General features: G+C 51.0%; 1 protein-coding gene across 6 annotated transcripts in view; it reads left to right on the top strand.

Annotated features, from left to right (window-relative positions):
• The first annotated feature begins 42 nt into the window (after positions 1-42).
• LOC136617135 (monocarboxylate transporter 13-like) overlaps positions 43-17937 on the top strand; it is a 38355-nt gene continuing 20460 nt past the window's right edge. The window contains exons 1-2 of one of the 6 annotated variants that reach the window (XM_066594236.1): positions 43-58; positions 13981-14150. The gene's annotated coding sequence lies outside the window, so the exon portion shown is untranslated. Of the gene's footprint in view, positions 59-100; positions 229-307; positions 381-452; positions 681-13980; positions 14151-17937 lie in introns of those variants that run through there. The other 5 variants (XM_066594234.1, XM_066594235.1, XM_066594240.1 and 2 more) reach the window with 5 other exon arrangements.

Genomic DNA, 17937 nt, shown 5'->3' on the forward strand with positions numbered 1-17937 from the left:
CTTTCCGGCTTATCTCACCTCCCGCCTCCTCATTGGTCTGATGGATTTCCGGCGCCAGGTCATGAATAGAGCTCATGTAGTGCGATACTCTGCAGCAGTGGGGAGGAGGGTACAAGTGGTGTCATTCTATTAGAGGCCAGGGCAAAACTCTTCAGAGAGGAGATACGGGCAGGGTTAATGCTCCACAGTGATGAGGTGGAGGCTGGGGTGATGCTCTGCAGTAATGAGGTGGGTCGATGCTTAGCAGTTATGAGCTTTGTCAGGGGCGATGCTCTGCGGTATTAGGGTGGGTGCAGGGGCGATGCTCTGCAGTTATAAGGAGGAGGGGTGATGCTCTGCACTGATGACGTAGGGCAATACTCTGCAAAGAGGACGGTGGGGTGAGTCGATACTCTGCAGTCATGAGGGGAGGGCAGGGGTGATACTCCGTAGAGAGGGATTTGGTGCAGGGGCGATACTCTGCAGTGATGCAGTAGGGAAATACTCGGCTGTGGTGAGGTTGGGCAAGGGTGATACTCTGCAAAGAGGAGGTGAGGATAGGGGCGATAGTTAGCAGTGAAGGTGGTGCGATGCTCTGCAGAGGAGGTGGAGGCAGGGGCGATACTCTAAGAGGAAGTGAGAGCAGCGAGGATACTCTGCAGTAATAACGTGGGGCAGGAGCGATACTCTGCAAAGAGGAGGTGGGCAGGGTCGTTGCTCTGCAGTGATGGGGGGGTGATACTCTGAAAAGAGGAGGTGGGGGCAGGGGCAATGCTTTGCAACAATAAGGTGGGGTGATGCTCTGCAGTAATTAGATGCGGCGATGCTCTTCAGAAAGAGTTGGCACAGTGGCAATACTCTGCAGTGATGAGGTGGGGTAGGCTCGATACTCTGCAGTGAGTTGAGGTGGAGCGATGCTCTGTGGGGATGAGGTTAGAGCAGGGCCATACTCTGCAGTGAGTTGGGGCGGAGCGATGCTCTGCAGTGACAGGGTCTCAGTGGTATATAGGGGGGTCGGTGTATAATTGCGTTATCACTAGAGATGCGTGAGCATACTCATTAAGGGGCAATACTTGAGCGAGTACCGTCCTTTTTGGGGGTGGGGGGGAGCTCTCTCTTCCCATCCCCCCTCCGCTCCCCCCTGCTCACTCCCACCGGCACTCGAAAAGGAGGATACTCGCTCGAGTATTGTCCCTGAAGGCGTATGCTCGCTCATCTCTAGTTATCACGATATTTCAGAGCGCCGCTACAAGTACAGACTAAGCGGTAGACCTGGACCTCGAGGCTTACACTCCAGCTTCTCAGGGTCTGGGTCCCCGCTGTAGCCGCGTGTGGATAGCCAGACCTGCAGTCGGTATTGCAATGCGGATCACATGAGCTACCCCCAGGAAATGTCATCTGCGTTGCTGTGCCGCCCGCAGGTCCTGAATGCTGATTTCCTTAGTACAGGCGGCCGGGACCAATGGGGGCGCTATTACTGGTGGGTTATAATGGGGGCACTATTACTGGTCTCATCCACAGGGTGGGGAAAACCTGCACCAGAGCCGTGTGGATATTGGCATGTAATGCCGCAGCGTAGTCCTTTTACATACATGTTTATCCAGCAAGCCTCCCCTTTTTTTTTTTTTTTTTTTAAACGGCCCTGTCCTTTTTATAATGACGGAGGTAAAAATCATCTGTTTTGATAAGTCACGCCCCTAACCCCTCCCCTGACCACACCCTCTGGGGCTCCGCGAGAAACTTTTGCTACAAAAAAGGCTCCATGACTGAAAAAGTTTGGAAACCATTGCTCTACAGGGCAGGGGACTGTAGTGGGGGCTGCCGGCGGTCAGAGGGGCTTCTAAAGATGTGTATGATATAATAAATGATGACCCCCACGGCGAGGTGGCAGAGCTGAACCCCTAATGAGGGAGATACCAATATGGCCCCATCTGGTGTACACGCATCACAGCACTTAAAGGGGTCTTCTGTCTGCTTACATGCCTGGATGGGAAAACCCAGCCCTCGAGGGCCGAGGGAGCATCTGAGCGTTCCTGCGCTGTTTGCGTGGCCCCCATTCACTGCAATAAGAGCTACGGAAACTGCGCATGGCTGAAACGCTCAGTAGAGAAGGCAGTCAGCTGGTAGATGGGGTGGTAGGTGAATGGAGGGCGGGTTCGGACCATTGGATGAGGCGGCAGGTGGGTTTGGGTCAGTTGATGCAGAGGGCCGTGGGTTTGAGTCACTAGATGTGGCGGGTGGGTAAATGGGGCTGTCAGTGGGTGAGTTTGGGTTAGTAGAGGAGGTGGTTAGTGGGTTTAGGTCAGTAGATAAAGCAGTCAGTGGTTTGGGTGGTTAGATGGGGCAGTCAGTGGGTTTGGACCATTAGATGGCGCGGTGTGTGGGTTTGGGTCAACTGATGAGGTGACCGGTGGGTTTGGGTCAACTGATGAGGTGACCGGTGGGTTTGGGTCAACTGATGAGGTGACCGGTGGGTTTGGGTCAACTGATGAGGTGACCGGTGGGTTTGGGTCAGCTGATGAGGTGACCGGTGGGTTTGGGTCAGCTGATGAGGTGACCGGTGGGTTTGGGTCAGCTGATGAGGTGACCGGTGGGTTTGGGTCAGCTGATGAGGTGACCGGTGGGTTTGGGTCAGCTGATGAGGTGACCGGTGGGTTTGGGTCAGCTGAAGAGGTGACCGGTGGGTTTGGGTCAGCTGAAGAGGTGACCGGTGGGTTTGGGTCAGCTGACGAGGTGACCGGTGGGTTTGGGTCAGCTGACGAGGTGACCGGTGGGTTTGGGTCAGCTGACGAGGTGACCGGTGGGTTTGGGTCAGCTGACGAGGTGACCGGTGGGTTTGGGTCAGCTGACGAGGTGACCGGTGGGTTTGGGTCAGCTGACGAGGTGACCGGTGGGTTTGGGTCAGCTGACGAGGTGACCGGTGGGTTTGGGTCAGCTGATGAGGTGACCGGTGGCTTTGGGTCAGCAGATGGGTTGGTTGGTCGGTAGGTTTGGGTCACTAGATGTGGCGGGTGGGTGGATGGGGCGGTCAGTGGGTTTGGACCATTAGATGTGGCGGTGGGTGGGTTTGGGTCAACTGATGAGGTGACCGGTGGGTTTAGGTCAGTTGAGATGGGTTGGTTGGTCGGTGGGTTTGGGTCACTAGATGTGGCGGGTGGGTAGATAGAGCTGTCAGTGGGTTTGGGTGAGTAGATGGAGCAGTGGCTGGGTTTGGGTTAGTAGAGGGGGTGGTTAGTGGGTTTAGGTCAGTAGATAAAGCAGTCAGTGGTTTGGGTGGGTAGATGGGACGGTCAGTGGGTTTGGACCATTAGATGGGGTGGGTTTGGGTCAACTGATGAGGTGACCGGTGAGTTTGGGTCAGTAGATGGGTTGGTTGGACGGTGGGTTTGGGTCACTAAATGTGGCGGGTAGGTAGATAGGGCTTAGGTCAGTTGAAGAGGAAGTGTTTAATGGATTTGGGTGAGTAGATGGTGTGGAGGGCGGGTTCGGACCATTAGATGAGGCAGCAGCTAGATTTTGATCATAGATTGCTTGGTTGGTGGCTTTGGGTCACTAGACGTGTCAGGTGGGTAGATGGGGCCGTCAGTGGGTGAGTTGATGGTGCGGAGGGCAGGTTAGATGAGGTGACCGGTGGGTTTGGGTCAGCTGATGAGGAGCCCCAAAGCGGGGCAGAGGGTGTGGTCAGGGGAGGGGTTATGGGCGTGGCTTATCAAAACATGATTTTTACCTCCGTTATAATAAAAAGGACAGGACTGTTTAAAAAAAACACAGGGAGGAGCGCTGGATGCGCTATTGATATACATTATATTTAAAACTGCCATGCTGCAGAATGAAATCCCGCACCACATGCCAATATGCCGGCAGGCTCCTCTCGCAGGTCCTGGCAGTCAGTGAGCAGAGAGTGAGGACGGCGAATCCACATCGGCAGTGACAGCTGCAGCAGGTAGAGGAGGCAGGGGAGCAGTAGCAGATAGTGGCCTTGCTCCCCTTACTGTGACTGTCTCCCCTGTAGTTGCTCCACTGCCGCCGGCTCTCCTCTCGCACCACTGATGCCCTTTCCAGCCCTGCTGTCAGTCTCTCATGCACAGGTGGTGGCTGAGCAGGGATCGCACCGCAGGGAGGCTTCTGTGAAGCGGAGTAGCTGAGCTCTGCTGCATCAGCGCTCCCCTGTCATAGCAGTGTCTGTAGTGATTTTTTTCCTGCCCTCTAGGGTTAGGGTTCCTTTTCCAGTTAGGCTTACATTATTAGGGTTCAATAAAAGCATGTACAGTTAATAACTTAATGCTAACTGGAAATGCTAAGCCTCAGTATTATTACCCCCACAGTAGGTAGCTCCAGCAATATTAACCCCACAGTAGCTCCAGTAATATTAACTCCCCAGTAGCCCCAGTAATATTAACTCCCCAGTAGCTCCAGTAATATTAACTCCACAGTAGCTCCAGTAATATTAACTCCACAGTAGCTCCAGCAATATTAACCCCACAGTAGCTCCAGCAATATTAACCCCACAGTAGCTCCAGCAATATTAACCCCACAGTAGCTCCAGCAATATTAACCCCACAGTAGCTCCAGCAATATTAACCCCACAGTAGCTCCAGCAATATTAACCCCACAGTAGCTCCAGCAATATTAACCCCACAGTAGCTCCAGCAATATTAACCCCACAGTAGCTCCAGCAATATTAACCCCACAGTAGCTCCAGCAATATTAACCCCACAGTAGCTCCAGCAATATTAACCCCACAGTAGCTCCAGCAATATTAACCCCACGGTAGCTCCAGCAATATTAACTCCACGGTAGCTCCAGTAATATTAACTCCACGGTAGCTCCAGTAATATTAACTCCACGGTAGCTCCAGTAATATTAACTCCACGGTAGCTCCAGTAATATTAACTCCACGGTAGCTCCAGCAATATTAACCCCACAGTAGCTCCAGTAATATTAACCCCACAGTAGCTCCAGTAATATTAACTCCCCAGTAGCCCCAGTAATATTAACTCCCCAGTAGCTCCAGTAATATTAACTCCACAGTAGCTCCAGTAATATTAACTCCACAGTAGCTCCAGCAATATTAACCCCACAGTAGCTCCAGCAATATTAACCCCACAGTAGCTCCAGCAATATTAACCCCACAGTAGCTCCAGCAATATTAACCCCACAGTAGCTCCAGCAATATTAACCCCACAGTAGCTCCAGCAATATTAACCCCACAGTAGCTCCAGCAATATTAACCCCACAGTAGCTCCAGCAATATTAACCCCACAGTAGCTCCAGCAATATTAACCCCACGGTAGCTCCAGTAATATTAACTCCACGGTAGCTCCAGTAATATTAACTCCACGGTAGCTCCAGTAATATTAACTCCACGGTAGCTCCAGCAATATTAACCCCACGGTAGCTCCAGTAATATTAACCCCACAGTAGCTCCAGTAATATTAACTCCCCAGGAGCCCCAGTAATATTAACTCTCAGTAGCTCCAGTAATATTAACTCCACAGTAGCTCCAGTAATATTAACTCCACAGTAGCTCCAGCAATATTAACCCCACAGTAGCTCCAGCAATATTAACCCCACAGTAGCTCCAGCAATATTAACCCCACAGTAGCTCCAGCAATATTAACCCCACAGTAGCTCCAGCAATATTAACCCCACAGTAGCTCCAGCAATATTAACCCCACAGTAGCTCCAGCAATATTAACCCCACAGTAGCTCCAGCAATATTAACCCCACAGTAGCTCCGGCAATATTAACCCCACGGTAGCCCCGGTAATATTAACTCCACGGTAGCCCCGGTAATATTAACTCCACGGTAGCCCCGGTAATATTAACTCCACGGTAGCCCCGGTAATATTAACTCCACGGTAGCCCCGGTAATATTAACTCCACGGTAGCCCCGGTAATATTAACTCCACGGTAGCCCCGGTAATATTAACCCCACGGTAGCTCCGGTAATATTAACCCCACGGTAGCCCCGGTAATATTAACCCCACGGTAGCCCCGGTAATATTAACCCCACGGTAGCCCCGGTAATATTAACCCCACGGTAGCCCCGGTAATATTAACCCCACGGTAGCCTCGGTAATATTAACCCCACGGTAGCCCCGGTAATATTAACCCCACGGTAGCCCCGGTAATATTAACCCCACGGTAGCTCCGGTAATATTAACCCCACGGTAGCCCCGGTAATATTAACCCCACGGTAGCCCCGGTAATTTTAACCCCACGGTAGCCCCGGTAATATTAACCCCACGGTAGCCCCGGTAATATTAACCCCACAGTAGCCCCGGTAATATTAACCCCACAGTAGCCCCGGTAATATTAACCCCACAGTAGCCCCGGTAATATTAACCCCACAGTAGCCCCGGTAATATTAACCCCACAGTAGCCCCGGTAATATTAACCCCACAGTAGCCCCGGTAATATTAACCCCACAGTAGCCCCGGTAATATTAACCCCACAGTAGCCCCGGTAATATTAACCCCACAGTAGCCCCGGTAATATTAACCCCACAGTAGCCCCGGTAATATTAACCCCACAGTAGCCCCGGTAATATTAACCCCACAGTAGCCCCGGTAATATTAACCCCACAGTAGCCCCGGTAATATTAACCCCACAGTAGCCCCGGTAATATTAACCCCACAGTAGCCCCGGTAATATTAACCCCACAGTACCCCCGGTAATATTAACCCCACAGTAGCCCCGGTAATATTAACTCCACAGTAGCCCCGGTAATATTAACTCCACAGTAGCCCCGGTAATATTAACTCCACAGTAGCCCCGGTAATATTAAAGGGGTTGTCCCGCGCCGAAACAGGTTTTTTTTTTTCAATAGCCCCCCCGTTCGGCGCGACACAAACCCGATGCAGGGGTTAAAAAAGAAAACCGGATAGTGCTTACCTGAATCCCCGCGCTCCGGTGACTTCTTACTTACCTGGTGAAGATGGCCGCCGGGATCTTCTCCCTCGGTGGACCGCAGGGCTTCTGTGCGGTCCATTGCCGATTCCAGCCTCCTGATTGGCTGGAATCGGCACGTGACGGGGCGGAGCTACAAGGAGCCGCTCTCCGGCACGAGCGGCCCCATTCAGAAAAGAAGAAGACCGGACTGCGCAAGCGCGTCTAATCCGGCGATTAGACGCTGAAAATTAGACGACACCATGGAGACGAGGACGCTAGCAACGGAACAGGTAAGTGAATAACTTCTGTATGGCTCATATTTAATGCACGATGTATATTACAAAGTGCATTAATATGGCCATACAGAAGTGTATACCCCCACTTTGTTTCGCGGGACAACCCCTTTAACTCCACAGCAGCTCCAGTAATATTAACCCCACAGTAGCTCCAGTAATATTAACCCCACAGTAGCTCCAGTAATATTAACCCCACAGTAGCTCCAGTAATATTAACCCCACAGTAGCTCCAGTAATATTAACCCCACAGTAGCTCCAGTAATATTAACCCCACAGTAGCTCCAGTAATATTAACCCCACAGTAGCTCCAGCAATATTAACCCCACAGTAGCTCCAGCAATATTAACCCCACAGTAGCCCCAATAATTTTAACCCTACAGTAGGTAGCTCCAGTAATATTAACCCCACAGTAGCCGCAGTACTATTAACCCCACAGTAGCCCCAGTAATATTAACCCCACAGTAGCCCCAGTAATATTAACCCCACAGTAGCCCCAGTAATATTAACCCCACAGGAGCTCCAGTAATATTAACCCCACAGGAGCTCCAGTAATATTAACCCCACAGGAGCTCCAGTAATATTAACCCCACAGGAGCTCCAGTAATATTAACCCCACAGTAGCCCCAGTAATATTAACCCCACAGGAGCTCTAGTAATATTAACCCCACAGTAGGTAGCTCCAATAATATTAACCCAACAGGAGCCTCAGTATTATTAACCCTCAGAGTAGGTAGCCCCAGCAATATTAACCCCACAGTAGCCCCAGCAATATTAACCCCACAGTAGCCCCAGCAATATTAACCCCACAGTAGCCCCAGCAATATTAACCCCACAGTAGCCCCAGCAATATTAACCCCACAGTAGCCCCAGCAATATTAACCCCACAGTAGCCCCAGCAATATTAACCCCACAGTAGCCCCAGCAATATTAACCCCACAGTAGCCCCAGTAATATTAACCCCACAGTAGCTCTAGTAATATTAACCCCACAGTAGGTAGCTCCAATAATATTAACCCAACAGGAGCCTAAGTATTATTAAAGGAGATGTCCCGAGGCAGCAAGTGGGGTTATACACTTCTGTATGGCCATAATAATGCACTTTGTAATATACATTGTGCATTAATTATGAGCCATACAGAAGTTATAAAAAGTTTTTTACTTACCTGCTCCGTTGCTAGCGTCCTGGTCTCCATGGTGCCGACTAATTTTTGGCCTCCGATGGCCAAATTAGCCGCGCTTGCGCAGTCCGGGTCTTCTGCTGTTCTCTATGGGGCTCCGTGTAGCTCCGTGTAGCTCCGCCCCGTCACGTGCCGATTCCAGCCAATCAGGAGGCTGGAATCGGCAGTGGACCGCACAGAAGAGCTGCGGTCCACGAAGATAGAGGATCCCGGCGGCCATCTTCAGCGGTAAGTATTGAAGTCACCGGACCGCCGGGATTCAGGTAAGCGCTGTGCGGGTGGTTTTTTTAACCCCTGCATCGGGGTTGTCTCGCGCCGAACGGGGGGGGGGGTTTAAAAAAAAAAAAACCCGTTTCGGCGCGGGACATCTCCTTTAACCCCCACAGTAGGTAGCTCCAGCAATATTAACCCCACAGTAGCTCAAGCAATATTAACCCCACAGTAGCCCCAATAATTTTAACCCCACAGTAGCCCCAGTAATATTAACCCCACAGTAGCTCCAGCAATATAAATCTCACAGTAGGTAGCCCCAGTAATATTAACCCCACAATAGCTCCAGTAATATTAACCCCACAGTTGCGTAACCAGACCGAACAGCAGGACTCCGAACCGGACAGACATAAACCAACAGCTGATAAACACTCAAAACACACAGCTAGCATACCCACATGTATAAACAGATGGAATAGATACAATACAAGGTACTAGTTCCTATTTTCGCCTAGATACGTGAGCCTGCGAGCCCACTTCACAGGTACCTGTGTCACGTGTCCCTTCACTAACAAGACAACTAACCCCAGGAAACCTACCTGCAATACAGGGCGATCGTCCCAATAAGGACGACCCCATGCTGGAACCTAGGGATCTACCTCATTCTAGATGATAAAGGACCCACAGCAAAACACAGTTCACACTACACTTATGGAAAGCTGCACAGACAGCTCATGTCCAGCCACATGCACAGACATGCAGGAACACGCCTCTGCTCCCTCTGAACAAACTGAGAAAAGGCTAGCAGCCTCCAACAGAGGAGCTAGTATATATGAGCAACAGATGTGGATTGGCTGGTTGGAGCATTCCACACCCAGCCAGCTCAATAAACCCCCACTTGTGAGGCTTAGTTGCTGAAAACCCATGTAATACAAAAGATCCCAGCAGCAAACCCTAACAAGTTTTTAGTGGGTTTGGCTCTTTAGACGGGGCGATGGTGGGTGGGTTTGTACCATTAGGTGTGGTGGGTGGGTTTGGCTAAGTAGGTTGGGTGGGGTCGTGAGTAGGTTTCAGTGAGTATATGGGGTGTGTAATGACTGGATGTGGAACCACTGTGTCAACCTAACATAGTATGTTAGGCTAAAGGGAGAGAAAGTCCATCTAGTTCAGCCTTTTTCCATCCTTCCCTTGTTGATCCAGAGTAAGACAAAAAAAAAACAAATGAGGCAAGGTTAATTAGCCCCCTTGAGGCAAACAATTCCTTCCTGACTCCATAATGGCAGTCAGAGTAATCCCTGGATCAACACTTTATAGTTCCTCCCTAACTCCAAGACTCGTATCAACAACCCCGCTGGTCGCTTAATGTCTATATCCTGTAATATCATAGCGCTCTAGAAAGACATCAAGTCCCTCTTAAACTCCTCTATGGATCCTGCCATCACCACATCTTCAGGCAGAGAGTTCCACAGTAAAGAACCCCCTTCTGTGTTGGTGATGAAACCTGCTTTCCTCTAGACATAGCGGATGCCCTCTCGTTACCGTCGCAGTCCTGGGTGTAAACAGATCATGGGGGAGATCCTTGTATCGTCCCCTCATGGATTTATACATAGTTATTTGATCGCCCCTTAGCCGTCTTTTTTCCAGGGTAAATACTTCCAACTTTGATAGACTCTCTGGGTATTCCAGTCCTCTCATTTCGCTTATTAACTTAGTTGCCCTTATTTGAACCCCCTCCAGCACTGTAACATCTTTCCTGAGCACCGGTGTCCAGAACTGTGCGCAGTATTCCATGTGAGGCCTGACAAGTGCCTTATATAGTGGGAGGATAATGTTCTCGCCCCTCGCCCCTATACCTCTTTTACTGCACCCCAAGACTTTATTAGCTTTTGCAGCAGCTGACTGGCATTGGTTACTCCAGTTAAATCTACAATCCACTAGTACCCCCGGGTCTTTTTCCATATCACTTTTCCCTAGCAGTACCCCATTTAGTGTATATTGGTGACATCTGTTTCTCCTGCACATGTGCAGAACCTTACATTTATCAATATTGAACTTAATTTGCCATTTTTCTACCCAAGCCCCGAGCTTATCTAGGTCAATTTACAGCCATACATTGTCCTCCTTTGTATTAATTACCGGGCAGGTGATGATCCAATCCAGCACGCCTGACAACCGACTCTGGCGTTGAAAGTTAGATTCCTGATGTACAAACCCCGTACAAAAATGATAGCTGGGGAAAGTATCTTGACCTGAGCTGGTAACAGGGAGAGAGAAGACCCTGCCTATAAGCATGGCTGGCGTCCTGAAAAGAACGACCTTGCGGTCCTCCTCTAGGCCGGTGATTCTCAACCGGGGTGCCACGGCACCCTGGTGTGTCGCGAGAGGCTGCCAGGGGTGCCGCGGCTCTCTGGCTGGAAATCACATCGGTAGTGGGGACATGCAAGACGCTGCTGGAGGAATGCTGCCAGGAGCAGAGACCGAGCAGAAGTACAGCTCCGCTCACAGGGGACATGTAAGACGCAGCTAAAGGACTTTCAAGGACCTGGAAGAAACAAGCCAATGGGGACTTAGGGGTGTGTCAGGGGCGTTTCTACATCCCTGCACTGTCACACCCCTAGCTGCCTGGTGGCATCAAGAAACACCAGTACCAGGAGGATGTAAGTATCTGGGTTGGTGGGGTTAATGTTATTACTGGAGAGGGGGTGAAATGTCACTTGTGGGTGAAATGTCACGGGGGGGGGGGTTGATGTTATTACTGGGAGGGGTTATTATTTTTCCTGGGTCTACTGTGGGGTTAATATTTCTGCTGGGGCCGCAATGGGGGTCGCTGTTGCTGCTGGGGCCGCAATGGGGGTCGCTGTTGCTGCTGGGGCCGCAATGGGGGGGTCGCTGTTGCTGCTGGGGCCGCAATGGGGGGGTCGCTGTTGCTGCTGGGGCCGCAATGGGGGGGTCGCTGTTGCTGCTGGGGCCGCAATGGGGGGGTCGCTGTTGCTGCTGGGACCGCAATGGGGGGGTCGCTGTCGCTGCTGGGGCCGCAATGGGGGGGTCGCTGTCGCTGCTGGGGCCGCAATGGGGGGGTCGCTGTTGCTGCTGGGGCCGCAATGGGGGGGTCGCTGTTGCTGCTGGGGCCGCAATGGGGGGGTCGCTGTTGCTGCTGGGGCCGCAATGGGGGGGTCGCTGTTGCTGCTGGGGCCGCAATGGGGGGGTCGCTGTTGCTGCTGGGGCCGCAATGGGGGGGTCGCTGTTGCTGCTGGGGCCGCAATGGGGGGGTCGCTGTTGCTGCTGGGGCCGCAATGGGGGGGTCGCTGTTGCTGCTGGGGCCGCAATGGGGGGGTCGCTGTTGCTGCTGGGGCCGCAATGGGGGGGGTCGCTGTTGCTGCTGGGGCCGCAATGGGGGGGGTCGCTGTTGCTGCTGGGGCCGCAATGGGGGGGGTCGCTGTTGCTGCTGGGGCCGCAATGGGGGGGTCGCTGTTGCTGCTGGGGCCGCAATGGGGGGGTCGCTGTTGCTGCTGGGGCCGCAATGGGGGGGTCGCTGTTGCTGCTGGGGCCGCAATGGGGGGGTCGCTGTTGCTGCTGGGGCCGCAATGGGGGGGTCGCTGTTGCTGCTGGGGCCGCAATGGGGGGGTCGCTGTTGCTGCTGGGGCCGCAATGGGGGGGTCGCTGTTGCTGCTGGGGCCGCAATGGGGGGGTCGCTGTTGCTGCTGGGGCCGCAATGGGGGGGTCGCTGTTGCTGCTGGGGCCGCAATGGGGGGGTCGCTGTTGCTGCTGGGGCCGCAATGGGGGGGTCGCTGTTGCTACTGGGGTCACCTGTTACTGCCGGGGGCCGCAATAGGGGTCACCTGTTACTGCCGGGGGCCGCAATAGGGGTCACCTGTTACTGCGGAGGCTGCAATAATTACTACCCTCACTGTGGGGGTCACCATTACTACTGTGGCCATCAATATGGGGGGTCGCTTTTACTAGTGAGGCGACCAATATAGGGGGTCGCTATTACTTGTGGGGCCAGCAATATAGGGGGTCACTATTACTACTGGGGCCACCAATATGGGGGTGGGACACTATTACTGCACGGGGCGGATTAGTTGTGGAATCTATAGTAGCTGTAGCAGCAAAGTGGATGAGATTTAAAAAATCATCCACACGGTGTGAAAATAATCTGTACAAAACCCATGTGGACACTGACATGAGGTGCGGGATTTAATTCAGTTAATTTTAAATATAATGTATATCAATAGCCCACCCAGCACTCTTCCCTGTGTGTTTTTTAAACAGCCCTGTCCTTTTTTATAACGATGGAGGTAAAAATCATATGTCGTAATAAGCCACACTGCAGCCACGCCCCTAACCACACCCCATTTTGGTAGGGGTGCCGCGCCATAAAAACATTTTCCCAGGGGTGCCCCAAGGCTGAAAAGGTTGGGGAACACTGGTCTAGGCGCTGACTGACCCTTACCCGAACACCTATAAAACAAGACAGATCAATACCGGGGAATACGAAAACAAAGGAGGAACAAGTGGACAAGTTTAAAAAGAGAAACAGACTCGCAAGGATGACAGACAGCAGGATACACAGACGGAGGAACAATAAAACAGGGCCCAGGAAGATAGCAAATAACTGCAGGAGAAGTGGCTAAACATGAAGCTATGGAGCAAATCTCACAACAACACCAAGGCACCGTCAGGAAGGCCCAGGACAGCTATATAGGGCGGTGATTGGAAAAGGTGTATCCGCTGAGCAGGAGGCCCAGAAGTAATTAACCTGAATGTGATCCGTTACCTGTACAATTCCATTGGAAAACAAACTAATCTTTTGGGGTGAAAAATTAACAAAACTAAACTAATGTAGTTGCATAAATCTGTACACCCTAAAACCAATACTTTGTTGATGCACCCTTTGACTTTATGACAGCATGCTGTCTTTTGGATAGGGGGTCTATCAGCATGACACATCTTTGCCATCCCCTCCTTGCAGAAACTCCAAATCTCTCCGATTGCAAGGGTATCTTGTGTATAGCGTGCTCTCTAGGCTACCCACAGATCTTCAATGGGGTTCAGGCCGGGACAATGGCTGGACCATTCAAAAATCTTGATTTTTTTTATTTATTTTTTCCTCTGACAAAGCCATTCTTTTGGTGATTTGGCGGTCTGCTTTGGGTCATTGTCGTGCTGAAAGGTGAAATTCATGTTCAGCTTTTCAGCAGAGACCTGAAGGTTTTGTGCCAACATGGACTGATATTTGGCACGGTTCATAATTCCGCCCATTGACTAAAGCCCCAGTTCGAGCAGCAGAACAGCCTCACGCATAATGCTCCACCATCTTCACTGTGGGCCTGGGGGTCTTCTGGTGATGGCAGTGTTGGCTTTGCACCAAGCATTCCTTCTGACATTATGGCTAACAAATTCCCCTTCCATCTTCTCCACAGACTTCTGGCAGACGGGATGGAGGCTCTGGTAAAACATGGCCGGGGTTGGATGTTGTTAGAGAAGACTTCCTCCCCCACAGCCCGGACATATGAAGAACACGGGAGATGGTTGTCACATGACTACACAACCAGTACTTGCCAGAAACTCCTGCAGATCCTTTAATGTTGCAGTAAGCCTCTCAGAACAATTTTCTTCTGGTCTTTTCAGCAATTTTTGAGGGATGTCCAGTTCTTGGTGATGTCACTATTGATGCATTAATCCCTTTCTTGCTGACAGTTTCCCTTGTGCTCCATGGTATATGTGATGTCTTGGACATGTTTTGGTCCCCTTCTTGCTGACTGATACCTTTCAACAATCAGATCCCTTTGATGTGCTGTAAGATCTTTATAGACCAACTAGAAAAAGGTCAGGAAAATTCTTCTAGAAGAGCCGAACTTTATATGGGGGAACCAGAAACCCTGTACATAATGGCAGCGGAGTGCAGACTACTATTTATCAGGAGGCTACATATGATTGCCTTAGGGTGCCTACCCACTGGCGTTTTTTTTTCCTGCGATGCTAAAGTGCGTTTTTTCTGAAGAGCAATTAGTATAGAATGTGTTCTTGTCCATTTGGGGTTTTTTTTTTTCATTTCGTTGCGATTTTTCACATAGGAGCTGTCAGTTGCATATGTCTCCTTTTTTTTCTCTTAATGCACCCATGTTTGTCAATGGAGGGCTGTAAAAATGCAACGCCTCAAGGTGTGATATGCTCCGAAATTAACACGCAAAAAACGCCGCGTTTTTCACGCACGAAAATCGGCAACGCCAGTGGGTAGGCACCCTAATTCTGAATGCAATCACATCCCCAAATATAAGGGGGTGTGAGCACTTATGCAGGCACATTATTTTTTCACCCAAAATGATTTCAGTTTGTCTTCCAGTGGAATTGTGCAGATAACGGGTCACACAGAGAGAAGGAATCTGAAATCATTCATCTTATAATAATAATAATCTTTATTTGTATGGCGCCAACTTATTCCGCAGCGCTTTCAGGCATGGATAAATGTAAAACAATACAACAATTACAATGTGAGATACATTGGGTTAGACACAAATGGGTTGGAGGTGGTACAGGAGGTGCAATGGGGGGGAGCAAGGCATGGGGAACATAGGCAATAGGGGATTTCATGTGGAGATCAATTATTAGAAGGCAAACGGGTGGGGTGCCATAGGGAGGGGCGGGGGACTAGGTCAGGAGATTTGGTATGCTTCCCTGAAGAGGTGCATTTTTAAAGGGGTTGTCTCGCGGCAGCAAGTGGGGTTATACACTTCTGTATGGCCATATTAATGCACTTTGTAATGTACATCGTGCATTAAATATGAGCCATACAGAAGTTATTCACTTACCTGCTCCGTTGCTTGCGTCCCCGTCTCCATGGATCCGTCTAATTCTGATGTCTTCTTGCTTTTTTAAACGCGCTTGCGCTGTGCGGTCTTCTCCCTGGTTAATGGGGCCGCTCGTGCCGGAGAGCTAGTCATCGTAGCTCCGCCCCGTCACGTGTGCCGATTCCAGCCAATCAGGAGGCTGGAATCGGCAATGGACTGCACAGAGCCCACGGTGCATCGTGGGTGAAGATCCCGGCAGCCATCTTGGTGAAGGAAGAAGAAGGAAGACGTCGCAGAGCGGGGATTCGGGTAAGTAATATGTTTTGGTTTTTTTTTAACGCATCCCTTGGGGTTGTCCTGCGCCGAACGGGGGGCCTATGGAAAAAAAAAACCATTTCGGCGCGAGACAACCCCTTTAAGGCACGTCTGAAATTTCGTGCATCGGGAATTGTCCGGATGCCTTGGGGTAGAGAGCCTTGGTGCTGCTCTGGTGAAGTCCTGTAGGTGAGCATGAGAGGTTCGTATTACAGGGGCGTTTAGTCTGAGTGTGTTAGCGGATCGGAGTGAGCGGGCTGGGTGGTGTACTGACAGGAGGGAGGCGATGTATGCTGGCGCAGCACCATGCAGGGCTTTGTGGGTGAGGTAGAGGAGTTTAAATTTAGTTCTGCAGTGGATGGGCAGCCAATGCAGCGACTGGCATAATGCAGAGGCGTCTGAATAACGACTGGATAGAGTTCTTCACATGAAAAAAAATTGTCATTTTACCGGGTGTGTAGACTTTTATATCAATTATACCTCATATTTTCTGGTATTTATTGTTACTGCAGTAATCAGACTGGCTTTAGATGCCGGGGGCAGTGTGGCTCACCTTTTAAGGTGCAAGGCAGTCTGCCAGGCTGGATTGTATGCGACTTCATTAATGGCCTGCTGGCAAAGCGGCATCACGCACTTGCTCTGGGATGTGCTGGCGGTTGCCATCATGTTGGGCTCGTGTATTCTCCCGCCTTCTTTCTTAAAGGGCCAGCGCTCACTCCCCTGATTCTTCATCAGCCAATCACCTGCACTTCTATGCTATATTGGGCATCTTGGCCCTGTGAAGGATGCCCAAGCTGTCATACAGAGAAAATGCAGCCGTCCTCCAGCAGGACGTACAGACTTGAAGAAGACAGCTTCCATAAATTCATTGCTTTATTGGGACATATTAAAATCCTAGCAGGAAGGAAACATAATGGTGCGACCCCTGACACGTTTCAAGTTGTCACAGAATAATAATCTGGATAAAAAAGACAAAACGGACAATAAACAAAAAGTAATAGTGTCATTAAGCAGAAAAAAGGGGGATGGAAGTGTAGTGCCGCACAAATGGGTCCTGCAAAGCGCCTTTGTCCTTATTTGTTGGCGTTTAAATTCAGCAGGGCAAGCAGGGGTTAACCACTGGTTAATCTGCCCTGCAACTGAGCTATTAATAATCCGCCTGTCTATCAGTTAATTCTCATTGGTTGCCGGCAGATTCAGCCCTGATAGGACTGCAGCAAAGATGAGCCGAGAAACCTGATAGGCTGTCAAGCCATGAGATGACAGGAGTGTGGAAGCCTGTGATTGGAGCGCCCGTTGCCTGGTTACACCAGAGCAGCGCACGGGAGGAAAGAAAATTAAAAACCATGTGTACGTTAGTCCAGGCAGTTATTGCAATGAGTTGGTCCCCAGAGGAGACAGGAGGGAGAGGTTATTTCAGTCAGCAGAGAGTAGAGGGAGAGAGGAGTCAGATCAGCTGGTCCTGTGAAGACAGCAGTTTGTGTTAGTGAGTTGACTGCTAGCCGGAGAGGAGTGCAGCCGGGCCTGCTAGCCGGAGAGGAGTGCAGCCGGGCCTGCTAGCCGGAGAGGAGTGCAGCCGGGCCTGCTAGCCGGAGAGGAGTGCAGCCGGGCCTGCTAGCCGGAGAGGAGTGCAGCCGGGCCTGCTAGCCGGAGAGGAGTGCAGCCGGGCCTGAAGAGACGGAGAGGAGTGCAGCCGGGCCTGAAGAGACGGAGAGGAGTGCAGCCGGGCCTGAAGAGACGGAGAGGAGTGCAGCCGGGCCTGAAGAGACGGAGAGGAGTGCAGCCGGGCCTGAAGAGACGGAGAGGAGTGCAGCCGGGCCTGAAGAGACGGAGAGGAGTGCAGCCTATGCAGTGTATAGGAGCCGGAGAATAGGAGAGTCTCCAGACCCTGTGGCGAATTGTGGCTACTGAAGCAGAGTGACGGCGCTGATTCCTGGGGAGAAAGAGAGCAAGCGATCGCTGAAGAGGGATAAGTACAACCCTCTTGCCATACACCATCCATTATTGGGATTTCCCGGCAGGCTGTTTCTGTCAGGAGGCCCCTTCAGCAGCGCCCCCTCACTATCAGGAAAAATAATTCTCAAAATTTCGTTAAGGCCCAACGGTCCACCAGCGCCTACACAAAGGCAAATTAATGTGGAGGCCAGGAGTTAAAGCCCTACCTAGGCACAATTAGAAGGCTATCAAAGGGAAGCCCATAATAAGCTTACCAGTCTGTGGATTTAAAGGAGTAAAAGTGCTTTTATCTCCATCACAAAAGGAAAAAAAGGATAC

Source organism: Eleutherodactylus coqui, chromosome 1 (assembly GCF_035609145.1).
Source record: "Eleutherodactylus coqui strain aEleCoq1 chromosome 1, aEleCoq1.hap1, whole genome shotgun sequence".
Classification (NCBI taxonomy): domain Eukaryota; kingdom Metazoa; phylum Chordata; class Amphibia; order Anura; family Eleutherodactylidae; genus Eleutherodactylus; species Eleutherodactylus coqui.